Source organism: Lolium rigidum, chromosome 5 (genome assembly GCF_022539505.1).
Source record: "Lolium rigidum isolate FL_2022 chromosome 5, APGP_CSIRO_Lrig_0.1, whole genome shotgun sequence".
Classification (NCBI taxonomy): domain Eukaryota; kingdom Viridiplantae; phylum Streptophyta; class Magnoliopsida; order Poales; family Poaceae; genus Lolium; species Lolium rigidum.
The window spans coordinates 72,299,833-72,307,059 of record NC_061512.1 but is presented as its reverse complement, the minus strand read 5'-3'; positions in this window follow the sequence as shown (position 1 = coordinate 72,307,059).

The window sequence follows — 7,227 nt, the reverse complement described above, 5'->3', positions numbered from 1 at the left end:
ATAAAGTGCAAGCAAAACATGTAAGTATTGTCATAAAACAAGCATGGAACGACAGAAATTATGGATACGTCGGGGACGTATCAGTGCGCATCGTGTGTGATTCCTTTATGACGTTGTGGAGCTTGTTTACTCCGGCTTGAGGTGTGATTTTGCAGCCCTACACAATGAATGGTGTTTGTTATCCAACAAGAGAGTGTTTGAGAGTAGCATTTATTTATTCAATTATGTGATCATTGTTGAGAGTGTCCACTAGTGAAAGTATGATCCCTAGGCCTTGTTTCTAAGCATTGAAACACCGTTTCCAACAAGTTCTGCTACATGTTCGCTTGCTGCCATTTCTATTTCAGATTGCAATTACTACTTATAATCATCCATATTACTTGTATTTCACTATCTCTTCGCCGAACTAGTGCACCTATACATCCGACAAGTGTATTAGGTGTGTTGGGGACACAAGAGACTTCTTGTATCTTAATTGCAGGGTTGCTTGAGAGGGATATCTTTGACCTCTACCTCCCTGAGTTCGATAAACCTTGGGTGATTCACTTAAGGGAAACTTGTTGTTGTTCTACAAATCTCCGCTCTTGGAGGCCCAACACTGTCTACAGGAATAGAAGCGTGCGTAGACATCAATGGGTTCCTAAAACCTCTACTTGATTTTGCAGGGGTATTCCTCTGGTGGTCCAAAATGGGTGTTTGATAGTGGATGCACCAATCATATGACCGGAGGAAGAGGTGTGCTTGACCAATTCATAGAAGATATTAATAAAAAGTCAAGCATCACCTTTGGTGACAATTCAAACGGGAAAGGTACTTGGGTATAGCAAGGTGGCAATCTCTAAGGACTTGTGCCTTGAGACGGTCATGCTTGTTGAATCCCTTGGCTATAATTTTCTTTCTATATATCACCTTGCAGATGCCGGTTATAATTCATATTTTACTAATTATTGTATGAAAGTCTTTAGGAGTGATAACCTCAAGTTGGTCCTTGTTGGATATGTGGAGAACAACCTTTATGTGGTTGACCTCTCGAAAGAGAGCTCCTCTCCCTCCACATGTCTAATGGTGGCCAAACATGACGAAGGTTGGTTGTGGCATCGCCGCTTGGTCATGTCAATATGAGAAATCTTAAACAACTCCTAAAGGGTGGGCACATTGTTGGACTAACCGACATTTCTTTTGAGAAAGATCGTGTATGCAGTGCATGTGTAGCTGGAAAGCAACTCAACAAGAGACATCCTATCAAGAGCATCGTCACCACGACTAGGCCTTTGGAGCTACTTCACTTGGATCTCTTTGGCCCATCACATTATGATACTCTTGGTGGGAGAAAGTACGGACTTGTCATTGTTGATGATTACTCAACATACTCTTGGGTCTTTCTCCTTAAGTGTAAGGATGAGACCCATATAGAGTTCATCATCTTCGCCAGAAGGCTCAAAGGATGTATGAATCTGAGATCAAGGCGATAAGGACCGACAATGGCACTGAGTTCAAGAACTACACTATGCAAGATTTTGTTGATGATGAGGGCATCAAGCATGAGTTTTAAGCTCCATACACCCCTCAACAAAATGGTGTTGTTGAAAGGAAGAACCGGACTATTATTGAGATGGCAAGAACTATGTTGAGTGAATTCAATTCACCCCATAAATTTTGGGGAGAAGCCATCTCTACAGCTGTCCACTACTCCAACCGGCTCTTCCTTCGCCCCCTACACAATAAAACTCCATACGAGCTTCTCACAGGTAACAAACCTAATGTCATGTACATGCGTGTCTCTGGATGCAAATGTCTTGTTAAGAACAATAAAGGGAAGCTCGGTAAATTTGAAACTAGAACTATAGAGGGCACATTTGTAGGATATGCGGAGAACTCCCACGCCTATAGATACTGGGGCTATTGAAGTATCCTGTGACGTGGTGTTCTTGGAGGATAATGGCTCCCAAGTGGAGCAAGTTGTTCCATGTGCTGCAAGTGTTGATGATCCTTTTACTGCCATCAAGCTTATGGGCATTGGACACATCCGGCCCACAGAAGTTCATACTAATGATCAAAGTGATGAAATAGAAGTATCAAGCTCAGCCCAGGTGGAGCCTACCTCAACTCAAGATGAACCATCAAGTGCAGCTCAAGACTTATTTTCTGCTCAAGATGAGCCACATTACGAAGAACAAAAAGAAAGCCCTCAACCCACTGAGAAAGACCATGATGGTGATCAAGAAACATCCTCCACTCATGTTCAAGCTCAAGTTGTCCCTCATGATCGAGTACTAGCAAGAGATGAATTCGTTGATCATGAAGGAACCATTCGGAAGATTGATACGTCTCCGACGTATCGATAATTTCTTATGTTCCATGCCACATTATTGATGATATCTACATGTTTTATGCACACTTTATGTCATATTCGTGCATTTTCTGGAACTAACCTATTAACAAGATGCCGAAGAGCCGATTCTTGTTTTCTGCTGTTTTTGGTTTCGAAATCCTAGTAACGAAATATTCTCGGAATTGGATGAAATCAACGCCCGGGGTCCTATTTTGCCACGAAGCTTCCGGAAGACCGAAAGGGATACGAAGTGGGGCGACGAGGCGCCGCCACCATAGGGCCGCGCGCCGGAGGGGGCCCGCGCCGCCCTATGGTGTGGGCCCCTCGTCAGCCCTCCGACTCTGCCCTTCCGCCTACTTATAGCCTCCGTCGCGAAACCCCTGATACGAAGAACCACGATACGGAAAACCTTACTGAGACACCGCGGCCGCCAATCCCATCTCGGGGGATTCTGGAGATCTCCTCCGGCACCCTGCCGGAGAGGGGATTCATCTCCCGGAGGACTCTTCACCGCCATGGTCGCCTCCGGAGTGATGAGTGAGTAGTTCACCCCTGGACTATGGGTCCATAGCGGTAGCTAGATGGTTGTCTTCTCCTCATTGTGCTTCATTGTTGGATCTTGTGAGCTGCCTAACATGATCAAGATCATCTATCTGTAATGCTATATGTTGTGTTTGTCGGGATCCGATGGATAGAGAATACCATGTTATGTTAATTATCAAGTTATTACCTATGTGTTGTTTATGATCTTGCATGCTCTCCGTTATTAGTAGAGGTTGTGGCCAAGTTGATGCTAGTAACTCCAAGAGGGAGTATTTATGCTCGATAGTGGGTTCATGCCTACATTGATATCTGGGGGAGTGACAGAAACCCCTAAGGTTGTGTTGTGCTTGTTGCCACTAGGGATAAAACATTGATGCTATGTCTAAGGATGTAGTTGTTGATTACATTACGCACCATACTTAATGCAATTGTCTGTTGCTTTGCAACTTAATACTGGAGGGGTTCGGATGATAACCTTGAAGGTGGACTTTTTAGGCATAGATGCGGTTGGATGGCGGTCTATGTACTTTGTCGTAATGCCCAATTAAATCTCACTCGTACTTATCATGACATGTATGTGCATTGTTATGCCCTCTCTATTTGTCAATTGCCCGACTGTAATTTGTTCACCCAACATGCTTTTATCTTATGGGAGAGACACCTCTAGTGAACTGTGGACCCCGGTCCATTCTTTTATACTTGAAATACAAATCTCGCTGCAATACTTGTTCTTTACTTGTTTTCTCTGCAAACAATCATCTTCCACACAATACGGTTAATCCTTTCTTACGAGCAAGTCGGTGAGATTGACAACCTCACTTGTTTCGTTGGGGCAAAGTACTTTGGTTGTGTTGTGCGGGTTCCACGTTGGCACCGGAATCTCCGGTGTTGCGCCGCACTACATCCCGCCGCCATCAACCTTCAACGTGCTTCTTGGCTCCTCCTGGTTCGATAAACATTGGTTTCTTTCTGAGGGAAAACTTGCTGCTGTGCGCATCATACCTTCCTCTTGGGGTTCCCAACGAACGTGTGAATTACACGCCATGAAAGATCAAGGCTGCTACAAGGGCAAGTGACATGAAAGTAGATCAAGTCCTTGGTAGCATCTCAAAAGGAGTGGTAACTGATAGACACCATGCATTACTTATCACTTATTGGCAACACCATGCTTTTGTGTCTAGTTTTGAGCCACTCAAGGTACATGAAGCCTTGGTTGATCCGGATTGGGTAATTGTCATGCAAGAAGAATTGGAGTGTTTCACTCACAATGAAGTATGGTCTCTATTTGAGAGACCCAAGGATCGTCGCATCAATGTCATTGGGACCAAATGGGTATTCAAGAACAAGCAAGATAAGAATGGAATTGTCGTAAGAAATAAAGCAAGGTTAGTGGCGCAAGGGTTTGCCCAAATAGAAGGTATGAATTTTGATGATACCTTTACGTCGGTAGCCCGTCTTGAAGCTATTCGTCTTTTGCTTGCATTTTCATCTTTCCAAAATTTTAAACTATATCAAATGGATGTGAACAGTGCATTTTTGAATGGTCCCCTAAAAGAAACTGCATATGTGGCTCAACCCAGGGGTTTCGAAGACCCACGCCGACCCAACCATGTGTATTTACTCCATAAGGCACTCTACGGTCTCAAGTAAGCTCCACGTGCTTGGTATGAGTTCCTTAGGGATTTCTTACTACATGATGGGTTTTGCATGGGTACAATCGATTCCACCCTTTTCACCAAGCGGATTAAAGGGGGTGGCTTATTTATATGTCAAATATATGTTGATGATACTATCTTTGGTGGAACTAACCCCAATCATAACAAAGCTTTTGAGCTATTGCTGACTAGGACATTTGAGATGTCCATGATGGGGGAGTTGAAGTTCTTTCTAGGCTTCCAAGTGAGGCAACTTGCAAAAGGCACCTTCATCTCTCAAGAAAAGTATGCAAAGGACATGCTCAAGAAGTTTAACATGACCAATGCAAGCCCAATGAAGACACCCATGCCCGTGAAGGTGCAGCTTGTCTCATGTGATGGTGAGATGGATGTGGGTATAAAGGTATACCATTCCATCATAGGATCCTTGCTCTGCCTTTGCGCTTCTAGGCCGGATATCATGTTAAGTGTAGGGATGTGTGCTCGTTTTCAATCTGCTCCTAAGGAGAGCCATTTGATGGCGGTCAAACGGATTCTAAGATACCTTGTACTTACTCCTACTCTCGGGCTATGGTATCCAAAGGGGTCAACCTTTGAACTCATTGACTATTCGGATTCCGATAGGGCCGGTGATAAGGTTGAGCGGAAGTCTACCTCCGGGGCTTGCCAATTTATTGTCCGGTCATTGGTGAGTTGGTCATCCAAGAAACAAAACTCCACCGCTCTATCCACCGCTGAAGCCGAATACATATCCGCGGCATCTTGTTGCACTCAGTTGTTATGGATGAAGCAAACCTTGAAATACTATGGTGTGTCTCTTGGTACGGTGCCTCTTCTATGTGTCAACGAAAGTGCAATAAATATCGCCAATAACCTAGTTCAACACTGTTGCACCAAACACATTGACATTCGCCATCACTTCCTACATGGCCATGTTGCCAATAGGGACATTTATCTCACTCATGTGGGAACATCGTACCAATTGGCGGATATTTTCACTAAGCCTTTGGATGAAGCCCGGTTTGTGAACTTGAGAGGAGAACTTGGTATTCTTGATCCTAAAAAACTTAGATTGAATAACTTCTTGCATTTAACTTGCTATTTAGCTTAGTTGTGCATCACATATGGGGATAGTCATCTTACCATATCTTGGTATGATGCATACCTATGTGTGCAACATAAATAGACCCAATGTCATTATATGGACCCAACCATGTCTCTTCGAGGTCTCATGACATTTGCGCTTTAACATAAGGGGAGTAATCCCCCGCCCCTCATTAGCCTCAATTGCAAATTGATTTCACTATACGAGGCTAAATGGTCTTATTGCAAAAACAATTCTAAAAAGGATTTATGATTCTTGATATATTTTGAATCATGCCCATTGTTGCTATTTTTGTTTGGATTTCACTCCAATGGTATGCCTAGAAAACCTTTTGTTTCCTACCCCATGTATGTGCTCTTCTCATCATACATCTACCTATCTATATGTACATGTCATCTTCTGAGCATACACACACAATTGCACAAAGAATAGGGGCAAAACGAGGCAAAACTGTGTTGGTCGGTCCCTGTTCCGGTCGGACCGACCCCTGCGCCGGGCCGCCCGGTCATTGGCACGGTCAACCGGGCGGCGCGCCGGTCACACGACTGGTTAAGTGGGGATGGAAGTTACCCCTTCGGGTTCTTCTTCCTCACTTCCCCCCTCCACCATAGACTCCATTGGCGCCCCTCATCATCTCCACCACTCCCTAGGGCTTTCCCACCATTCGAACCCTCTTAAACTTCACCCAACCATAGATCGGGCACATTGGAAGATCTCCACCAAGGGATTTGGTCCCTCTCAAGACATATTTGGATATTTTTGGTTTTTGGCCCTCAAACCTCCTCTTGTTGTTCCTCTTGTTCCTTTGAGCAAGGAGGACCATGTCTTCGGGCAATTACCTCTCCTCATCCCTCTATATCTCGATCCCCTCACACATTGCATATTTTTTGAGGTTTTGAGAAAAATAGGGTAAGGGTTAGGGTTTTTCCAAAGTCCTCATGCCCTTAAGAGTGTCTCACACCATGATGACCCACAAGTATAGGGGATCGCAACAGTCTTCGAGGGAAGTAAAACCCAATTTATTGATTCAACACAAGGGGAGCCAAAGAATATTTGTAATCCTTAACAGCGGAGTTGTCAATTCAGCTACACCTGGAAACAGACTTGCTCGCAATAGTTTATCAGTAGCAACAGTTTTATAACAGTAGTAGTAGTGAAATATAAGCAGCGGTGTAATAAAGACAGCAGTAGTGATTATAGTAAACAGCAGGATTAAAATACTGTAGGCATAGGGATGGATGAACGGGCGCTGCATGGATAAGATAACTCATGTAATAATCAATACAAGGCATTTGCAGATAATAATAAAACAGTATCCAAGTACTAAATAACCATAGGCATGTGTTCCGTATATAGTCGTACGTGCTGATGTCTACGGGAGCTTCTATTCTTGTAGACAGTGTTGGGCCTCCAAGAGCAGAGGTTTGTAGAACAGCAGCAAGTTTCTCTTAAGTGGATCACCCAAGGTTTATCGAACTCAGGGAGGAAGAGGTCAAAGATATGCCTCTCATGCAACCCTGCAACCACAAAACAAGAAGTCTCTTGTGTCCCCAACACACCTAATAGGTGCACTAGTTCGGCGAAGAGATAGT